Here is a 23,634-nt window from a genome sequence, read left to right on the forward strand (position 1 = left end):
AATTTGAGTCTTCTCTCTCTTCTTTTTAATAATGCTGGCTAATGGTTTATCTATCTTATTAATTCTTTCAAAGAACCAACTCCTGGTTTTGTTGATCTGTTCCACAGTTCTTCTGGTTTCGATTTCGTTGAGTTCTGCTCGAATCTTTATTAACTCTCTTCTGCTGGGTGTAGGATCTATTTGCTGCTTTTTCTCTAGCTCCTTTATGTGTCAGGTTAGCTTTTGTATTTGAGTTCTTTCCAGTTTTTGAATGGATGCTTGTATTGCGATGTATTTCCCCCTTAGGACTGCTTTTGCTGCATCCCAAAGATTTTGAACGGTTGTATCTTCATTCTCATTATTTTCCATGAATCTTTTTAATTCTTCCTTAATTTCCTGGTTGACCCTTTCATCTTTTAGCAGGATGGTCCTTAACCTCCACGTATTTGAGGTCCTTCCAAACTTCTTGTTGTGATTTAGTTCTAATTTCAAGGCATTATGGTCTGAGAATATGCAGGGGACGATCCCAATCTTTTGGTATCGGTTCAGACCCGATTTGTGACCCAGTATGTGGTCTATTCTAGAGAAAGTTCCATGTGCTCTTGAGAAGAATGTGTATTCAGTTGAGTTTGCATGTTAAGTTCTGTAGATATCTGTGAAATCCATCTGGTCCAGTGTATCATTTAAAGCTCTCGTTTCTTTGGAGATGTTGTGCTTAGAAGACCTATCGAGTATAGAAAGAGCTAGATTGAAGTCACCAAGTATAAGTGTATTATTATCTAAGTATTTCTTCACTTTGGTTATTAATTGATTTAAATATTTGGCAGCTCCCAGATTCAGGGCATATATCTTGAGGATTGTTAAGTCCTCTTGTTGGATAGATCCTTTAAGTATGATATAGTGTCTCTCTTCATCTCTCACTATAGTCTTCGGGGTAAATTTTAGTTGATCTGATATAAGGATGGCTACCCCTGCTTTCTTTTGAGGACCATTCGAATGGTAAATGGTTTTCCAACCTTTTATTTTCAGGCTGTAGGTGTCCTTCTGTCGAAAATGAGTCTCTTATAGACAGCAAATAGATGGGTCCTGCTTTTTTATCCAGTCTGACACCCTACGCCTTTTGATGGGGTCATTAAGCCCGTTCACGTTCAGTGTTACTATTGAGAGATATGAGTTTAGTGTCATCATGATATCTATTCAGTCCTTGTTTTTGTGGATTGTACCACTGAACTTCTTCTTTAGGGGAATTTTAAGAATCCCCCTTAAAATTTCTTGCAGAGCTGGTTTGGAGGTCACATATTCTTTCAGTTCCTGCCTGTCTTGGAAGCTCTTTATCTCTCCTTACATTTTGAATGAGAGCCTTGCTGGATAAAGTATTCTTGGTTGCATGTTCTTCTCATTTAGGACCCTGAATATATCCTGCCAGCCCTTTCTGGCCTGCCAGGTCTCTGTGGAGAGGTCTGCTGTTACCCTAATACTCCTCCCCATAAAAGTCAGGGATTTCTTGTCTTTGCTGCTTTAAGGATCTTCTCTTTATCTTTGGAATTTGCAAGCTTAACTATTAAATGTCCAGGTGTTGAATAGTTTTTATTGATTTTGGGGGGGGAATCTCTCTATTTCCTGGATCTTAATGCCTGTTTCCTTACCTGATTAGGAAAGTTTTCAGCTAGGATTTGTTCAAATACATATTCTGGCCTTCTGTCCCTTTCGGCGCCCTCAGGAACCCCAATTACACGTAGGTTTTTCTTCCTCAGGTTGTCGTTTATTTCCCTTAATCTATCTTTTTGGTCTTTTAATTTTTTGGCTCTTTTTTTCTCAGTTTCCCTCTTTGCCATCAACTTGTCTTCTATGTCACTCATCCTTCTTCCACCTCGTTAACCCTCGTCGTTAGAACTTCTAGTTTGGATTGCATCTTATTCAACTGATTTTTAACTTCCGCCTGATTAGCTCTAAATTCTGCAGTCATGAAGTCTCTTGAGTCCTTTATGCTTTTTTCTAGAGCCACCAGTAGCTGTATAATAGTGCTTCTGAATTGGCTTTCTGACATTGAATTGTAATCCAGATTTTGTAACTCTGTGGGAGAGAGGACTGTTTCTGATTCTTTCTTTTGAGGTGACATTTTCCTTCTAGTCATTTTGCTCAGTGCAGAGTGGCCAAAAGAAGTTGAATTGGGAAAAGGAGAAAAAGAGAGGAGAGAAAGGACAGAAAAGAGAAAAAAAAACAGGAAGAAAGAAAGAAAGAAAGAAAGAAAGAAAGAAAGAAAGAAAGAAAGAAAGAAGAGAAAGAAAATGAAAGAAAGGAAAAAAAGGGTGGGGGAAGGAAACAAATCAAAAAGTAAAAAACAACAACAAAAAAAACCAAAACAAAAAAGAAAAACAAAACAACAACAACAACAACAACAAAAGAAAAGAAAAAACCACGGGGGAATATCTTCTGATTCTGTGTACTTTAAGTCCCTGGACTTCCCCTGGAACTTGTCCGTCTAGCTGGTCTTCTGTGGGAGGGGCCTGTTGTGCTGATTTTCAGGTGTGAGCACTTGGGGGAGCTGCTCTGCCCCTGCCTGGTGCAGGGCTCAGTGGGGGTTGTTTACCCCGTGAGGCCCCAGGAGGAACAACCGCAGTGGCGGGGCCAGCCCTGGAGCCCTGGAGTCAGCTCCCGCAGTAACCCCGGAGCTCTCGGTCTGCAGGGCCTGGAGGCTCCGGGGCGGGGCCGCTGATCTGCTCAGCTGGGGCAGGAGCGTCCTCGCTGTCCTGGGCCCTCCCGGCCTCTGCCTGTCCCGGGGGAGGCCGGATCCTGGGCTGTGTCCCGGTGCCCTGTGCTCCCGGTATGCGATGTTGGATTCGCGCTCCCGCCCCGCAGCCCCCTCCGCGGAGCCGCCCCCGAGCCCCCCGAGCTGCTCCCGCCCCGCAGCCCCCTCCGCGGAGCCGCCCCCGAGCCCTCCCCGAGCTGCTCCCGCCCCGCAGCCCCCTCCGCGGAGTCGCCCCCGAGCCCCCCCGAGCTGCTCCGGGTCACGCCGTGGGCGCTGCAGCCCTTAGGGAGCTCGGCCGCGGGGTGTGGGGCTCTCCCGGGGCGCAGGTGTCTGCTAGTGTCCCCGGGAGCCCGAGGGCATCCCCGCCCTCCTGGGTCCTGCTCCAACTCCCCGCGAGCCCCTTTCCCCCGGGAAGGTCGGTGCAGCTCCTGCTCCTCCGGGACGGGGCTCTCCTGTCCTGGGGACACTCGCCCCGGCCTCAGCCCGGCTCCTCGCGGGGCCCTCCCCCTTGGAGGCCTTTTGTTTCTTTATTTCTTTTTCTCCGTCTTCCTACCTTGATAGAAGCTCGAACTCTTGTCACTGTAGCGTTCCAGCTGGTCTCTCTTTAAATCTCAGGCCGAATTCATAGATTTTCAGGATGATTTGAAGGATATCTAGGTAATTTGGTGGGGACAGGTGATTTGGGGACCCTACTCTTCCACCGTCTTGCCCCTCCTCCCCCCAACCTGTTTTAGCATCCTGTTCTTGCTACTTGAAATGAGCTTCTTTCCAAGGAATGAAGATTGAAAAGGAGTGAGCAAAGTAAAGAAATACCATTAATTAAAGGCCAGGAAACTAACCAAAAGGAGCTTCTGCACTGTCAGACATGATTAAAATGTGGCAACCACTAATGTTATTGTTCAAGAGGACCTGGCAGAAATAGAAATGTACGGAAGTAAAGGGACTCTCTGAATTTGAGAATGAATGGCTATCCTTATGTAAAAAAGGTTTCATCATACTAACCCTATGTTAAATAACTTGAGAATGCTTCAGTTCCTTTAGAAATTACAAAACAGTCCTTTAGGGAAATACAATCTTAGGTTATCTTTCTACAGTATATTTAAGTTTCTAGCAAACAAAATTCTACAGTAAACTTCATAATGTTTGAGATCCTAAAGGATGAAATAATCCTTAGTTTGACCTATTTAAATTATTCTCTATGACACAGAAAGGAAATTCTTTCATCTTCTTTGCTTTACACGTTTTGAGAAAAAAAAAAATAAGTGCATTTTAATGTGGTAATTAAGATACCGTGCATCTTCTCAAGATATTTTCACTAAGGATAAATCCTTATTTCTTTTTCAATTGCTATAACCTTTAGCCGAAACCAGCTTATTTCATTGTTTTTCAACGTGGATGCTCCATGCTTTCTCTCTGTGACTTTTGTTTTCCTGCTGTCACCGGAGGATTGAAAAACCCTTTCCTTTTTTTTTTATTTCTCTATAATATTTTTCAAGTTTTGCAAAAATACAACATTGTAAATATTTCTGACTCTATGACAATACTATTTCTTCTGACCTATTTTAAGGTGCCATATGAATTGCTAGGTAGCACTGCACTATGCGAAACCCTCCTACAGATCCATAGGATGTATGGGAAAAGTAAGGTTGGGCAAAATACTCAAAAACATCCGGAGTAATACAGACACAATGAAAGATAAGAGTGTAATATATATGGTAGAACCATTTTACAAATGCTAGATGATTACGTGCTAGAAAAATACAAGAATGGCACTTTATCTTGAGAATGACCAGAACGGACTGGGCTTTGGAGGGGTGTGAAGTGGCTGGAGAGTTTTATGAAACAGGCTGGGAACCGAAGTGGTTCGCAGATGTCTGAGGGGTGCCTGTGGGTGTTCTGTGCATTTTGTATCTTCCCACATCATGATTCACAAACTAGGTGCAGTTTTCTGCATTCACCTGAGCAAATTACACATAAGCAAACATGAAATTTGCATTAAGCTCAAATCATCCCTAATGTATCAATCATGTTGGAATAAGCCCACATTTTCAAAACAAATGTTATAGCTGAATCAGCAGTTTATCTTTACATTAAAAACATAATTTCAACCTCCTGTTTTACTTCTTAAGCACATATTTCATCTCCCCTGTAGACTATACAAACTTAGTTTATAGAGGATAGTTTACTTATCATTCATAATTATATTTCCCATGGCCTTTTAGACTTTTAGGTAACTGTATAGGTTCCTTTTATTGAAATTGCTTACCTTTGTTCTATGAGCCCTAATCTGAGCTGTAATAATTTCTTACTCTATTTAATTATGCTTAGAATAATTACTTGACATAAATATTTCTAAATAAATAAATGAAAATGACAAATCCTATCTATTTGAATCTTTTTGGGGGTAATAATATCTAAAAAAGCAGAGAGTTAAATAAAATTATTATACAAATTCTCAAATTTCTTCATCTTAGATGTCTAACAACACTTAGCTAGACAGTGCCTTTTGTATTTCGGGTTGGTCTACTTTTACTCATTCTTATTCTAAGGATATTCTTTTTTTTTTTTTTTTTGTTAAGGATATTCTTTTATAAAACTTGTGCTGCCTTTATCCCAAACCATTCTCATTTGTATCACTTCCTTAGACTAAATGTTTGCTAAAAACTGAGAAAAAAAGTTCATTTTCTCTAAAACTTCTTTTGTGGATCAAGTTCACAAGGAAGTGTTTTCCTCCAACATAGTATTCAAGGTCTTTACAACCTATGGATCTCATCTCCCTCTATTTTCTCGGTGTGGCTGATTATTGTTTTGTTGCCTGCTGTCTCTGTGTTTTGCTCTTATTATTTTGCATATGAATGAGATTACAGAGGGGACTTTATTTTATCTTTCTTAGGCAGAGAATCTTTTGGTTTGGGTACCAGAACATATGTCTGTTATTAACGTAAAACTATACACCATTCAATTTCCCCTTAAAATTTCATTTTAATTTATATGAATTTTATTTGAATAATGTGAGTTATAGAGCTTCTGTTCTAGAAAACAGTGAAAACTCAACAAATTTAACTAGGAAAAATATTTTTTAAATAAAATTGACCTTTGTGTAATAATGTAATAATATGTAGATGATTTCTAACATTCTTTTTTTCTGAGTTCTAAAAAACTTGATTATTAATATGATTGAATTAATTGGTTTGAAAAAAGAATATGAGAACAAAAAGATTAATATTTTTTGAGGATTTATGAAGTACACAGACTAGATGATCAATTCCATTTATATGCTCAATTAATTTTCCCCCAATCTCTGAAGGTAGGAATTCTAGTCTATTGTTTATAAAAAATCATATTTTGTAAAAAGTTGTCTACTAAAGGACTTTATTCTACAAACATAAGCTTAGGTCAGTTTGGAGTAGGGAGTAGAGAGGAAACCCACCTAACTCTCTACTATCCTATGGGTGTGTCAGCTAAAAACATATTCTAATATACACATTACCTGGTTTCTCTGACAAGAAAGAGTTGATGTAATTATAAAATATGAACGCTTACATCCTCTTTGACATTAAGTATAGCTCATAAATCTTAATAAATGAAGCCTACTGATAAATCTAAAGAATATGGAACGTTTTCTTCTTAAAACAACAATGCTCGATTGTTTGATGATTTTTGAATACTCATTTTCACATGCAGAACTGCATTAGTCAACAAAAAGCACCCGCATATCAAGATACCTGAGGTTTGCAAGAAGTGTTCATTATTTACATTTCTAAGTATTCAGCCACTTTGAAAGTGCCTGACAAGCCAAATAAGGCAGCTATTCCTCATGCAGGAGTGTACGCTTTTGTTCTCTCAATTGCAAGAGGTAAATGGAAAAAAAAAGAATTCTTGAAAGCTTTGTTGAGGTGCAGGTTTTATTTGATCATCAGACGGTATGTAAAGCACTTTATATCATTTATGTGACCAGAATATTCTTTCCTTCCTCATCCTGAAATGGCCAGTCAAGTTAATTAAGGATTTCATAAAGTTAATTAAGGAATTCATAAAAATAGAATGGCATTAGCTTTTGGTTTTATTTCTTTAAAATTCCAGCATAATAAATAATTCTACCCTACCAAACATATTTTTTTAGTGGTGATCATTATTGGTATTTATGTATGTTCTAAAAGTTTATCTTTTTTCATGTTTGTTGGTTGGTTATAAGGGCATGTTTTTGTCGATGATCATAAGTTTATAGACTGCTGGGGACTAGGTTGTATAATTTAGTTTATGGAATGCCAGCAGGGCACCACATATTTATAGAAGCTCAAAGTGCTATTGTGTTGATGGATATTACGATGATGGCTGATGTCCTTTTTATTATCTATACAGCAATAATCATCTTTTAGTGCTTTAATCTCTCAATGCAACAAAATGAATCTAACAGGAAACCATATGGAATATACATGCTTGCTCAACATGAATGTTCATTATATTTTATAGAATATGAGCAAAAAATATTTATAAATTATATACAAGGGTTAAAAATAACAGAATATATATAAATCTGACAGCACATTGGAAAATATACTACTAAAGCCTTACTTTTATGTTTTATGATATGTTTATTAACAGAATATTTGCCTCTTGGTTCACTGAGAATCTGTTGTGATTAAATTTGTAAGTGAAAGAAAATGAATAGCATGTAATTAGCTTTTTCAAACAAACCTAATTAAAAGTAAAATAGCCACAGAGTAATGCATATGAACATTGTAATCAAAAAGAATAGTCCAGAAAATCCTACAAAAATTGCAGAGATTCAGGTAGAAATTTATTGTTGATAAAGTGATAAGCCTTGGCTAAATTTCGATTTCTGAGTCTAAAAACAGCAGAATAATCCATACAAAATATTTTTTAGCATTTTAGATATCATAGGTACATGAAATACTTAACAATTTCAAAAATATTAATATTGAGATTATTAGTATTTTGCTCTCTTTGAATAAGCATAAAATGATCTTTTTTTAAATGATCTTTATCAATTAGAGAAACAGACAAATGACTTTTCATAACACTAATTTCCTATCCAAGCTAACATCCACCATTTTGTAGTATGAATATTTACAAATATTCATAAATACATAAAATTAACTCAATTCATAATGACTCATCAAATATGAAGGAAAAAAGTTATGATTAAGAAAATAGCTCATATTCTATATGAAAGAGGTAGAGCTTGCTCCTTCTCAAGGCTTGTTTCTAGCCCCTAAGTCACCTTTCTGTAAATTAGAATATGTGCTGCTGAACTGAGCACTCCTTTCTGTAAATTAGGAAAAAAAAAAAAAAGGTTATCTTTCTGGATGGGTACAGCCCTGCGTCTGGATAACTTGGTGAAAAGAAAGTACTTGGTGTACAGGAAAGTGGTAGTAGGGACATGACATGTAAGCAGAGCATAAGCTTGAGTCTACTTCTTTGGTCAGGAGTCTCCGTGTAATGCACAAACCACATAAATGTCTGTGACCATCCTGCTTACAGAATCCCCCATCTATCCACCATAGATGGCACAGCATTAATTTCTTCCTCAGAGACCTTGTTCTTTGTTTAACTCTAAGTAGAGCCTAAATGTAAAAGCTAACAATGCTAGGGAATTACTTGGACTGCAAAATATATTCATTTGTCAGATCAAACATTGTGCCCTCATTCAAATTCTATACAGCTTTCCTGGGGTTTCTCTTTCCAACTGCAAGATAACTCCATGTTTTTCTTGATGGTAGTACCTCTGAGCTGTGAGAACAATCTGGTCTCATGTACTGAATGTCCTTTTAGGATATAAGAAAGCGCTTATGACCTAAAATATAAGGTCATATATAAATATTTTATATTTATAATATAGAATATAAGCTCTCTAAAAAGGCACCAAGTGAAATGGAAGGCAGATGTGTTCAAGAAGTAAGTTTTCATTAGAAACTCAATTGTAAAAAAAAAAAAAAAAAAAAGAAACTCAATTGTAATATATGTAAGCCATCAAACAGTTGAACCTTCTGAGCAGGACTCCTAGGAGAAAGGGCAGGAGTGGAACATAATGGAAACTCACCTAATTTTGTAAATTTCCTTTTTTCCCCTTCTACTTTCCCTTTCTCAAGAAATAGTTCAGGTCACTTCTATAAAAACAATTAAGAAAACAAACTTTCCCTGGACTCTACCTCGTTTTGTTCTACCAACCTCTTCTAAAACCTAAATAAAAAACCTCTCGCGACGAACACACTTGCACATTCTACACCATAATTCAATAACTTTCTATAATCCTCACTGTAGACTTAATACTTTCCTCTCAGATTCCTGGCCTTTCCCTGTGCTTTTATGGTCCTCTCAACACATCCTTTCTCATTCTGCTAAGAACTTGCTGTATTGTCTGTCCTCCTTCCACTGATGTAATTCAAAATCCCTTTTTCCCATAATCTGCCTCTGTCAGAATGTAAATTCTGGTTCCCTAACATGTATGGAAAACTTGCAATGTCAAGGCCTCAGGCTCAAATCTCTTGGATTATAAACAATAATAACAATGTCATCAACAATAAATGCTATTGCTTACTTTTACTCTTCATGTATGTGACGTCCACCTCCTCTAAACCAGACTTACTGGAAAGAGAAAAAAACTTGAGTTCCTTTCTTCTCACAAAACTTCACGTAAAATCTACCTAACTCTCTGATGTTTATATCCAGAGGTCCCATCTCATCCTTTAAGTGGTTCAATTGCTTGGAATCATTATAATAATATCCCTCTTTTTTTGAAAGGCTGTTCTTTTTTGGTTTTTGTGAAGTCAGTCTCTCTCTGAGTCTTCTTTGTATTATGTATCTATATCACCTCACTCTCCAATGGCTATATTTGCTTTTGTTCACCCATAAAATATTTCTGATTAGGTTTTCCCCTAGACCTTCTTGTTTTCAAACTGTGTTCTGTCCTTGCATACTCCAGAAAGAATGTCAGTAATACTGAAGCACAGAACTGTGATGTCTCTTTGCAACATCAAAAAGAGAATAATCATGTCTTAATATAATATAATAGTTTTGATTGTAGTGGTTAATATCTGAAATGTTTAATAAGAATCACATAAAATAATTGTTTGCATCTATCTGCCTTTAAGACTATATATAAGAATGATACTGACAATGAAGGCTTTATAAAAGGATTAAATTTCTCTAATTTTTAATGAGTTCTTGTCTTTCCTGCCAGTTCTATTGGCAGTGACTAAATTTAATTCCCATATAAAATATAGACTATATATTTCAAAATGGAAATGCTTAGTATCTCAAATATTGGCTACTCACCCTTAGGTACAGATTTATTTTCTGCTTCTGCAGATTACTGAATTGGCTAATTACCCTACAAAACACTGTGTCAAGAATTCATTTCTGCTAAAAGCTGATAATGTCTGAGTAGGAATAAGTGTTTATCTATGACATGTTTTTGTAAAATCAAAAATGCCCTGTATGTGTCTTTTCATAACAAATTGAAGAAAGGAATAAAAATCCCTAACAATAGCTCCTGGTGGCAGTATTTCTTCTGCCCACAAGTGGCCTTGCTCATGACAGCATGGATTAATAATCACCAAAGCCAGATGTGACTTGCATTTGAAGAAATAAAGAGCTGGTTTACTAATATAAGAACATAAAAATTGGATGTTAACTGAATGGAGTGGAATTCTTCAGATAAGGAAGAATTATAAAATTTTTGCGTTTTCTTTGCTTTCAGAAAAGAAGAAAATATTTTTTTTTTATCTTAAAACAATTCTTCAGAACATTAATATGAACAAAAAACACACCTGCTTGGAAAATGGAGTATCACATTAGTGAATGGTTAATTTATATTTCTTTTGATATATTCTTGCAAGTTAAATAAATACTTGTATGAGGCTTGAAGTTCACCTTTATTATAGACAGCATTCTTAAAAGTGTATTTGAAGCCTTTGGGAACCAGAAAGATTCAGTCATATAGTGCCTTCTGTGACTTTTATTTTCTTTTGAACTAGGGAGAAAAATGATCACATTGTCTATTGTTGTTTGTGCATAAAGACTCAAATAAGTGTCTGTGTGGGGAAAGGTTTAGACATTTTTCCTATGAAAATTAAGAATTTGTATTATTGGAATGTTTTATTTCCAAATGCAATTTAAGACACAGATATATCTCTACATATTACAAGATTGATTTTAACATAGTTGAACAAAACAAGAAAAAAGGAAAATTAATCAAGTAATATTGTTCTTTCGAAAGAAAGCATGATAATATCCTTCCATTTTTTTTTCTTTTTATTTATTTGCTAGAGAGAGAGAGAACACAAGTAGGCATAGTGGCAGTCAGAGGGAGATTGAGAAGTAGAGTCCCTGCTAAGAGACTCTTAGCTATGAGACTCCCTGCTCTCCCTGCAGAGAGCGCAACCTGGAGTTCGATCCCAGGACCCTGGGATCATGGTCTGAACTGAAGGCAGCTACTTAATTGACCGAACAACCCAAGCGTCACTATCATCTCGTTTTTAGGTGAAGAAAATAATAACTCTAATATATAGTGCCCACATAATTGATTCTGTCACTTTATTACCTGATGTGAAGTTTATAGCATAAAATTATTGAGATTTGGTAAAATAGAACTAGTTATACCTGTCTCCTTATTTTGGCCCAGAATTGAAATAATTAAGAAACCAATGGTATAATATAATATGATATGATGTGAAATGCTACAACATAATATATATAATGCAATATAATATGTAATATATCATATAGTGTCATAGCACATAATTGGGTTAATTATAAAATGTGAGCAAAAAAATGAGAAAATACTGAATGTGTGTTGAATTATTTGGAATAGAGCTAAATGGCCTAGTAAAAAAGAAGGCTAAACAAAATTCAGGGATAATCTCAGGCATCCTAGGATGAGATACTGTAGATATGACAAAATGAAAACAGGATTTATGTCATGCTGAAATTAAACCCACAAAAAGCATATATATAGCTATGTTGAAGCACATTATTTAAAATTCTGTGTATTTGATAAAAAATACCAATAGCACACAGTGTGATTTGCACATATGAGGCCTCTTTTCTTTACCTCCACGACGTCCTTTATGGACTTTCTTCTGAGTCTGAAAAACTTTATATTCTTTTGAACACAAACTCCATAGGATTCTAAAGAGCACACAGAGTGTGTATTAACTAAGTCAGTACACTAAGCTTGGTGCCTCAATATAGACATAAATACCATACAGAGACCTAAAAGTTTACAGAAAAAAAAAAAAAGTAGAGTATTTGGCATTATGTGAATATAAAAGTGAATTTGATTCCCCCAGTTACTAGCTTTATGATTTCTTCATCTATAATATTAGAATAATATTAAATATTAACCTGCTTTTTAAAATATCAAGTACAATGCTTTGCATATAGCAGACATTTAGTATTTTAAAATGAGATGCTTACATCAAGATAGTATTTAAGTCAGTCTTATCTTTGATATAGCCAAGTGTCCTATCATAGGTTACAGAAGTCATTAAGAAGTACTATAAAACATGTCTAGAAGGAGTTTCAGGTTCACAAAAGTAAGGATCCCACTTTTAAAAAATGTACTACCCAATATTGTATGTAAGTAATGAATCACTAAATTCTACACCTTAAACTAATATTGCACTGGATGTTAACTGGCTGGAATTTTAACAAAAGCATGGAAAAAAAAAAAGTCAAATTTACTACCCAAAGAACAAATCTATCTTCTTTTTTATTTGGTAATTATTGTATTCAGCACTGATATCTATATATTTCTCCAAAGACCAAAGATCCATCTCTTCCAGCAAACATGTTGAATGGAGTTGCTGTTGTTCCTGATCTTGGAACCATATATTTCTGCCAAGATATGTGCTAGCACAATACAAGGAATAGAGAATCATGATCACTGCAAATGATGTTGCCTGTTCTGACAAAGTTATGGATTGGAGGTCAATGAACATCACCAAACTAGTTTTTGGTGCTAAGCATTTGAGCAGATCTGATAATGTAGTTGCCCAATTAGACATGGAGCACTGATGGTTCAGGGTGGTAACTAATGTGGAAAAAACAAAGGCCTAGGTGGAATACAAGGGCAGCATTGTGAGCTTCTCCTCAGGGGAGGCATATTATGGTCTGACAAATATGAAAGGAAGCACAGAAGCCTATCTTGGGAAAACACAGATCTGTTGTCATCATACGAGCTTCCTTTAATAAATCCCAGGTCAAATTCTAAAGATGTAAAAACCATTACTAGTTTTAATGTGCTCAGCATCATCAATGAGCCAAATACCACTAACCTCATTTATGCCTTGGTGCCAAAAGAAATGTCTTATATTTGGTATGTACATCCTCACTATTAAATCGTTCTTTAAAGTTAAACAACAACAAAAAATAAAGTTAAACATACAGTTGGAGACATCCATGTTGAAGTAGAGAATTACAATACATGAAGCTCCTTCTTCATCACCAAATACAAATCAAACATACAGTGATAGCAGTGAAAACACTGGTATTGTCTCCTCTACATTTTCTGTAAATTTCATAAGCTCAGCACTTCTTATAGCATCTAGGCCAGAATTGCTATTGGGCAACTGTGAATAGATTTATTTCCACAGTTTTATCATTCTAGACTTAATCCATTCTAATACAATTTTTAACTTCCTCTCAATATATAGATAAAAATATGCTAGCTTTGGTAACAATTTCACTTTTGAAAAAAATACAATATTCTGTTTCCTTATATTCTAAATACAGGGTGCATGAAAATAACTTCAGGTAAAACAAAACTCATTTTTTTTTGTTTTGAATTAGCCAAGGTTATTTTTTGACAGCTATCATTTAAGATTGTTGAGAAACACAAAATTTTATAATCAGATATCCACAAGAAAATGTGGTACATTTTTTCCACAGAAATATTCTCACCTTAAACCCAGATATAACATAAGTATTTAATATAAATACATAATAGAACTAACAAACATAAATACAATGATGTGCAACAAAGGTTAAGAAGAAACTCTTCCACAATGGTGTGTTGTGAGGGTAGGGTGGACACAGAATATCCTTTTTGGGCCTGTATTGACCTCATCCACACTCATGTGTTTTTCCAGAACCAACTTTATAAGAGACTTTCTTTCCTTTTTATCTTGAGGAATTCTTTGACACACTGCCTAAAACATCCACTAACTCCTGAACACTTTTGATTTCCTTGCATTCACTGGTAGGATTAAAAAACATGGGGAAGCCTATTTTTTAAGAGTTCTTTATGGCTTATTTGGGTATTATGGGTCCAAAATACTTCACTGAGATCTGACAAAATTGAAAATTATTACATATTGTTAGAATCTTTTTTTTCCAAATTCACTGATCATGCTTTTCCAAACTTCTTTAAATTCAATTGTTATCAAAATATATTTGCATCTCTAGGTAATTTATATTCCTGAATATAGGGGAACATCCAGAAACATCAGTGTTTGCAAGGAGGCTTCAGTTTCAGAGATTTTTCTAACACATCATTGAATTAAAGTCGATATATATATATATATATATATATATATATATCCTATTGGTGAGTTGAATATGTTTATCTACTTTCCTAAACTGAAAATATCTGCTAGTCTGAAACTAAACTAGCTTGCTACTAAACAATCTAGGACATTCTGTACACTGAATTTAAATAAATCAATCTTTTGTGATAATCTGCACACATATTAATTTTCTTTAATTTCTTCTGCCCTACAACAATTCACAATTAACATGGGCTTGGTACTTTGAGATAATGCTATTAATTAGTAATTCTTTAATCAAGTTCTTCAAATAATTGACTTTCCTTGACAAAAATAATTACTACAGTACAACTGTCCAATAATTCTGGGGCCACGCAAATATTAGATGTAACTACCACTCTAGCATAGCCTATAAAATATTGTAATAATAAAGAATAAAAATGGCTCTCAGTTAATATTGTGTAGGCACTGTATAATCATAAGAGTTAAGGCAATTCAAATCAGTCCCTTTGTCTTTTACCTGTAAGGCCTAATCAGCTGGAGTAGAAGAGAAATGTCTTCTTCTTGCCCTATACCTCTCAGTTTCCTAGCATGTACTAAATATACAGCTCAATCTGAAGTAGTCACTAATTACTGACTAATATCACATAATGGTGGACCAAAACTTTGAATGGGCTGATGCTAGTCCATTAAATCCAGTTACTCTTGATAGACTTGTAGGATTGTCATAAAACAATGTAACGTTCACACATGTTCTCCTCTACAAACTACTCTAGGGAATGCCCAGTTCATCATAACCTACCCTATAAATAGATGGACCTCTCTTTTTAAGTCATATGTTCTCAGTTCTATCAGATGATACAATGGAACAAACGCACAACGTACTCATTTTCTTTAGGGGTTCCATCAAGGATTTTTATAATTTAGTTCTAGGTTTTCTTTTATCCTAGTTAGGTGGGGATAAACTAGTACCATAGCAAGTGCACAATCTCAAAATAATTTTATTTCTTCAAAATTTTATTAGAATTTGAATTCCTCTACCTGCAGAGAATTTTCTATTTGGACACTTCCTCCTCAGCTAACACAATTTCATTCTCTCCACGCAGTCCTGGTTTTCATTTTTCTTTCTATTCCAATATATTCACCTCCTATTAAAATAACACAAATAAAAAAAAAACAGTACAAAGAAAAAACTTGCTAAATGTCCTTAAGAATTCGGCAGTGCCCAAGATTCTTCATTGGTCTTATAAATTATACAGTACAGGCAATCTTCCATACATTTCCTTTTGACAGATTCTGCTACCAGAGAGAAGGAAATAGTAACTGTAGTCCCAAAGGTGTTTAGGACCAAAAAACTCTTGAGTTGCAGTTTACTGTTTTCCCCAAATAACTAAGAGTCAAACACATTTATCAAAACTAAGCTACTTTTTGGGGGACAAGGTCTTCAAGGATTCACAAACAAAAAATGATTTATACTTCACTTGTTACATAATTTTAACTTTTACCAAAATAAATAAATAAATAAAGGCCTTCACTCTTTCTACCAAGGTCACACTGAAAGATAGTGTACTAATTGGTCTTCTCCATTGATAAAATTTTCTTTTGGATTTCAAGTGGTTGGTCAGCAAAAAGACCAGGTAGGTTCAAAAGGATTCATATCCTATTACTATAGGGAGAAGGATATTAGTGTGGCACCAAGCATTACTGGGATGGAAAACCAAAAGCATGTCTTTATTCATATAAGTAAGTGTCTATTTTGTCAGCATTTTGTACTTGCTAAAGGTTTAAAAACATCACCAACAACTAAAGTTCAGAATTTTTTTCAACTCAGTGAATTTTTCCATTTTCCTTGACTATGTCTAGCTTACTTATTATACCGTGTTTTTATTTTTTATCCTGCTGTTGTCTGGACTCAAAACTAATAGACTTCCTCAAATGTAATTTCTCTGACTAGAGAGAGGGCATCATACTTTAGTTTACACAGGAATTGAGCACTATGAAGTTTGAAAACAATAAAACATGAATATAGGCAATTTTCTGAATGAAGAATATTGAATTCAGTCACTGGATTCCGTCCAAACTAAGTATGAGATCATTAACCAACTAACAGAGTTCTTAAGGGAGATGAGGCTGCTAAGATGTTTTAAGATGTAGAAGAGAATAATTATTAGTGTTTTTTAATTAAACCATTTCATTTTACAAAGGAGTTAGTTTTATCACATATGTGTTACTGTTTTTATGTATTTATTTATTTTACAGAGAGAGAGGGTGAGCAAGTGCAGAGGAGGGTAGCAGGATACAGAGAGAGAGAAAATTCTGAAGCAGACTCTACACTGAGTGTGGAGCCAAATGCAGGGTTCAATCCTAGGAACTGAGATCATGACTTGACCCTAAACCAAGATTTGGTCACTCAACCAAGCCACCCAGGTCCCCCATACATGCATTATTGTTTAAGCTACTTCAATTCCTTATAAGAGTTAGTAGGTCAAGACTCAAAATCTTTCTTTTCTGGGATTAAATTTCACCACAGAGTATCCTTAGTAGGCAAACAACAAGCACAAATACAGTGACTTAGTTTTAATTAAAACAATTCCTTAACACATATTTTAAGCTAAATGTATAAATAAGATAATAACTGATATGCTTTATCTACTTGCTTTTATCATCATAGATGCATTTTATACATATTGACTTCTCTCTGCTAGTTTCCTTTCATGTTTCTGTCATAATAAAAATCTTTATGTTCATTAGTTATTAAGGATAACATAATAATAGTGGAAATTAACAGAGCTGAAACTCAAAATCAAATGCATACATTACTTCTGATAAAAGTTTTTCCCATGGTGATACAGGCCAACAATTCCGAAATTACTATTCATGTATACTGAAATTAAACAAGCAACTGAATGGCAATAAGTGGGAACCATGTTCTTTGCTGTTGGAGTGGGAAGTTAGAGATAAGCAAGTTGAAGAGGCCAGAATGATCCATGGGTTGATGGATGACAGTTGCCAACATCAGTATGGACTCATCTTTAGCTTAATATACATACAAATAGTTACGCATAGAAATATTTGAAGATGAGTGTATATATTTGGGTTAGTATACATTCATATAACTTCTTACTCCTCGCTGTGTCAGCTAAGATTCCTACATGCAATGACATCCCAGTAGCAATGAGCAAATCTAGCACCCGGATCTTGGTTCCCAATACTGTTCTCTAATACCTTATACAATCCACTACCATCACCAAAATAAAACACATCACTTTTTAAAATCACACTAATTAAAAAATTAAATCTCACTACTTCAAGTGCAAATTATGTCAGTGCTATGTGTTTTGTTTGCTTGCTTGAGTGGTGAGTGGTAATTAAAGCAAAATAGCTAAGACAAGTTCTTTATTAACTTAATATAAGGAAAGTTAGTGTGTATGGGGGCAAGAAAGGAAGGAGATTGAATTCTCTCCTTCTATACATACAAAACTTGGCAAGTCAACAGAAAACTTTAGTGAGACCTTGGAGTTTCCACAAAGTGGAAACAGGATTTTCAGTCAGTTTTATATTGATCTCACTAGACTGACATAAGGTTTACCAGATCTACTGAAACAAACAAAAAAACTAATGATAAGAGTAAATAATGAGAAGTTAAAATAATTAAAATAATAATGTTAAATATAGAAGAAACAATGAGTTTATTTATAGTTGTCCTTCATTGTAAAAATGAGAAGGGAAAATTTCTTATAGGAGTAGAATGTAAGGTGGCCTAAGGACAACTAAGAATTGGAAATAATAATGAAAAGAAATGATTTTGGGAAGAGAGGAACAAAATTGTTGCACACAACTAGAAGCAAGGAAAAGTATGTTGTACATAAATAACTACAAAGAACTGATATTTAGAAATAGACATTTCAACTATGTTAAAACAATGAAATAGCAATGAAAGGTATAAAATATATAATTTTCATGATCCTATGAATTTTAAAACTAAATTTACATTTCCATCCTGAAAAAATTATCGGAAATAAGGAAATGTTAGTAGATTATTTCTAATAAATATTGAAAGAAAATTAAGTCACAGCATTATGGCAAAGAATATGAAAAAAAACTAAAAATGGAACTGCCTTATCACTTAGCAATCTCACTTTTGTATACATAGCCAAAGAAAGTGAATAAGAATCTTGAAAAGATATGTACTCCAATTTTATTCCAGCATTATTCACAATAGCCAAGATATAGAATCAGCCTTAATATATATATTATATATATATATTATATATATATATATTCCATATACACAAAATGGAATATCATTCAGCCATGAAAAAGAGTTTCTGCCATGTGTTAACTTGGGCGAACCTGAAGGATACTGTGCTAAGTGAAATAAGTCAGACACAGAAAGATAAAAACTTCATGATCTCACTTCTACGTAAAATCTAAAATTAGTCAAACTCACAGAAATAGAGTACACCAGTGGTTACCAAGGGCTTGAAGAGTGGGAAATGGGGCACAAAGTTTCAGTTATGGAAGATCAACAAATTTTGGAGATCCAAAGTATAAAAATGTGACTAGAGTTAACCATATAATATTGTATATTTGAAATTTGCTAAGAGAATAGAACTTAAGTGTTACTTATCATCACACAAGAAAAGTAAAGAAAATGGTAACTGTGACATGATAAATATGTTATTTACCTTGATTGTGGTGCATATTTCACAATGTACAGGTATAACCTATCATTAAGATGTACATATTAAATATATATAATTTTTAACAGTCAATCATAATTTGATAAATCTGTAGGGAAAAAAGAAAGATTCTGCCCACATTTCAAGATGTCACCATATATATAATACATATATACAATAATTAAATAATTTACATATTTATTTACAAATTTTTATACCATTTATGTGTATATACATAATTTCTTTATACCATTTATATATATTATATAATTTACATTTAACTGGTGTAAATAATTTATAAAGACATTTGTCAAGAAAGGTATAGACGCCAAAATCTGTGCAAGATAATTACATATAGGCAGAGAGTTAACACAATTCTTTCTTCTTCTACCTACAGTTGATCTTTGGTTAACTACTTAGCTCTGTTCCTCTGATAACCAGATGAGGTGCTATGTGATCTAAGAAAGTAACATTGTTTATTAAAAAAGACACTTGATGGGGAAATTGCATCTGTCCTGGGAGAACTGCAAATACCTGATAGTCACAGCTTTGACTTTCTCTGAATGTGGTGATCCTCGTTACTGGGTCTGCCCCTTGTGAAAGCCTGAAACAGTTTTCAGACATAGTTGACTCCTTTCAAAAATAACACATCGAAGACAGTGCTATTCCTGAGAAAGATTCGCTATAAATGCTGAAGGGAATGTTGAAAAACATGATAAACTTAGTTATCATATACTTATATCATTCAATTATTAATAAAAACATAAATCATGTATGCTTGAATGCCAGAAAATAAAAGTTGTAGCAGAGAACAATGCAAACATGCTTCCAACAAATATATTCTGAATCTTGTGTCATGCATTAGAGAAAAGATAGATACATTAACACTTAAAATATATAATTAGGATACAGAAAAGAAAAGCAATATTCTTTCTAAAGAAAACAACAAAAATTTACAATCATAAGTCATTTAGTGCATTCTTGCATGTCAGAATTGTAATATAATTTTGCACACCAGCATATTATAAAACTAGTAATGGTATTATAACAATTATTTTATAGCATGAGGAAATGTTTAGTTAAATAGATAAATATTTTTATTTGTTTATATATTTTTTAAAGATTTTATTTATTTATTCATGAGAGAACACACACACAGAGAGGGGGAGAGAGAGAGAGGCAGAAACATAGGCAAAGAGAGAAGCAGACTCCCTGCAAGGAGCGCGATGTGGGACTCAATCCCGGGACTCCAGGATCAAGCCCTGGGCCAAAGGCAGGGGCTAAACCGCTGAGCCACCCAGGTGTCCCTTTATTTTTAAATTATATATACACATATTGATATGTTCATTTAAAAAGCAATGAAAAGGGCAGCCTGGGTGCCTCAGCGGTTTAGCCCCTGCCTTCGGCCCAGAGCATAATCCTGGAGTCCCAGGATCGAGTCCCACATCGGCTCACTGCGTGGAGACTGCTTCTCCTCCCTCTCTGCCTGTGTCTCTGCCTCTCTGTGTCTCTCATGGATAAATAAATAAAATCTAAAAAAAATAAAAAAATAAAAAGCAATGAAAGGAAATACTGCAATGTATCAACAGTATTATTCTCTGGTTAGTGCGATTAAAAGGAGCTTTTATTTTTTCTCGTATTTATAAGACAATATATGCATAATCGTTCCAAAGAAATTAATTTCAGCATACAACATGTCAGTGAATATTAGAGTTGATAGTTTAGAGTTAAATATATGACAGAAATTACAAATATTTGACAATAGTAGATAGAAAACTGAGTAATTCTGCATTTTATTCTAATTAGCGCCTTTGTTTCACAAGAGGGGTTTATAGTTTTATTTGATCCTATGGAATACAAGGGCAAGCAGCTGCCTCCAGAGGACAGTAAAAACTTACACATTAATTCACACATAATCTTAGAAATAATTCGAGCCTGAGTTCGGACTATTAAAATTTCATAAATGTCAAGCTGTTTTAGAACTGTTTTTTAAATTCTTTGTATTCTGAATCATTAAAAAAATACTAAAATCAAGACATAAATAAAAACAGCTTAAACATTCAAAATTTCATTTGAACTAAAATTCATAGTGTTATGGATTGGATATAGGACATTTATCAGTCATAATAATTTAAGAGATAATTGTACTACATAGTATGTTCATTAGCTTGTTATAAATTCACTGAGATTTATCATGCAGATTTAACATTGTGACCCTCAATTTAAAGTTATTCAGGTATTTAGGTTTAATATGTGTTCCAGATTATTAATTATACAAAGGATGGTTAAATTTAATACATAGTTCATAGACTCTTAGTATCTCTCCCCTTGTATATCATTAAATTAATGATCACATGATAAATAAGTTATTTTACTTTTTTAAAAAACTGCATTACTACACAGGATAAAAGCACACAATGGCTTCTTTCTTTTTTTCTCTATATTTTTCTAAGCTATACTTCATGTTCAATTTTTTGTCTGTTAAGCTTATAAACATCTCAGATTAGAGAAAGAGGATTTATTTTCTTTGTGCCCTGCTCTGTCCTTCAAGAAAGGTGGTGAACATTCATCTACATCAAGATATACTTAGAGTCCATGCTTTAACTCTGATAAAACAAACTCATAACTAAAATAGCTTTCTGAAAACCCATAGCAATTTCAGTTATTTAAAAAAGTCAATGGATTGCTGCTTCAAAACAAAGTAAGGCCTGATCTGTTTCAGATATGAAATAGAACACATAATTGTTAGTTAAAGAAGAAGCCACAATCTATGGAGCATTATCATGAGATATAGACAATGGTGGCTTGGAGTTAGACATCAGGGAACAAGATACCTAACAGGTAGCGAGAATTTTAGACTGAATAAAATTAGAGACTAAAATAGCGGACTGTCACACACAGTGTTTATAAAGTAGTGTGCTCATAGACAGAGATGATAGGAGGAAAAAATAAACTAAATATACTTGGATCTGGCCACCAGGCTCTGTAACTAGAATATAATTGCAGGATGAAAATTTTGAGCTACTGATAGAAACCATTACTCTGAATTGGGTCTTAAGGAGACAAAGGGAAGGGAAGCAATAAACACACACACAAAAATTATAAAAACAACAAAAAATCCAAAAACTATGTACAAACTATGTACATAAGTTATAGCTTATTCACACACACACACACACACACACACATATACATATATACATCTCCATGAGATAAAATGGCAAATGTTATAGAAGAAAGTAATACTAAGATGACACAACAGAATAATTAGAATATAAATTCATTCTCAAATCAGGTATTAGCTGTAGCTCCAAATGAATTTTTAAAAGATGCTTTACATTTTAAAAGATGTAAAGAAATAAATAGTCTACAAAATAAATAAATAAGTTATTCTTAAGAACATAGGAATATTAGACAAGAATGTACACATACAAACACACACAAAATATAAGTAATAAAAAATCCAAAGCCTTTATTAAATAGAATACAAAATCAAATGTATTGGATAGAATAATTTATATATTACACAGTGGGGGAGGAAATTTTAAGACAGTGCCTATAAAACACCAATAAATCAGCATAGAGGGTAAAAGAATGAAAGTATGAAGTTGAGATGCCTGACTGGCTCAGCGGTCGAGCATCTGCCTTTGGCTCAGGGTGTGATCCCAGGGTCCTGGGATCGAGTTCCGCATTGGGCTCCCTGTGAGGAGTCTGCTTCTCCCTTTGCCTATGTCTCTACCTCTCTCTCTGTGTCTCTCATGAATACATAAATAAAATCTTAAAAAAAAAAGAAATTATGAAGTTAAGAGATACACACTGAGTGACTTTAATGTATAACTAGTAGCATTCAAAAAAATTCTGAGAGAATGGGGGAGATGTAATAATTTGAGATGCTAAGACTGAGAAGTTTCCTTCTATATCTCTAGAGGCTAGATGTCCAATATCAAGTTTCTGGATGGTTTTCGTTTTTAGTAAGGGCTCTCTTCCTGATTTGTAGATAGCCATCCTTTCCAAAATGGCCTCTCTTAGGTGCACACGTGCAGAAAGGGCAAGCCAGATCTCTGGTGTCTCTTCTGACAAGGACAGTAATCTCATTGACAAGGTCCCACCCTTAAGACCTCATTTAACCTTAATTGCTTCCTTAGATACCCCCATCTCTAAATATAGCCACAGTTAGTGTTAGAGCTTCCACATATGAATTTGGGGGGACATAAATATTAAGTCCATAACAATTTTTAAGAAAGGTTAAAGTGAAAACACTGGCCACACAGAAATGAAATGAACAGTAAGGGGGAGGGACATTATAGTTTAATAGGGAAATAGTTCTTGATAAAATTATTTTCCTAGAAGTTGAGAGTGAATAGAAAATATTACGTAAATTTAGGCTTAAATAAAATTAAATAAATTAAGTAAACATTCTGTCTCCATCCTAGGAGCCACAGGGCAGCTGTGTTAAAAACCATCACAGTAAAAAGATAAACAGGAATATCACAATAGCAGTAATAACAAAAGAAGAAAAAACAATAACATCAATGAGAATTAAACGTGTATACACTTTCTTCAGTGTATCAAGAATTAAGGAGAAAATCGCGATGCAGTTTTTAAATATTTAAACTGAACGACACATAAAAGTACTGCATATCAAAATTTGTGTAATGAAAGTAAATAATGCTTGAGGAAAATGCATAGCTTAGGTGTATTTATTAAAATAAAT

General features: G+C 34.4%; 1 protein-coding gene across 10 annotated transcripts in view; it reads left to right on the forward strand.

Moving 5' to 3' along the window:
• LOC144287839 (uncharacterized) overlaps positions 1-23,634 on the forward strand; it is a 309,063-nt gene that overhangs the window by 191,185 nt on the left and 94,244 nt on the right. The window lies entirely within an intron of this gene.

The sequence above is a fragment of the Canis aureus genome, chromosome 17, assembly GCF_053574225.1.
Source record: "Canis aureus isolate CA01 chromosome 17, VMU_Caureus_v.1.0, whole genome shotgun sequence".
Taxonomy (NCBI): domain Eukaryota; kingdom Metazoa; phylum Chordata; class Mammalia; order Carnivora; family Canidae; genus Canis; species Canis aureus.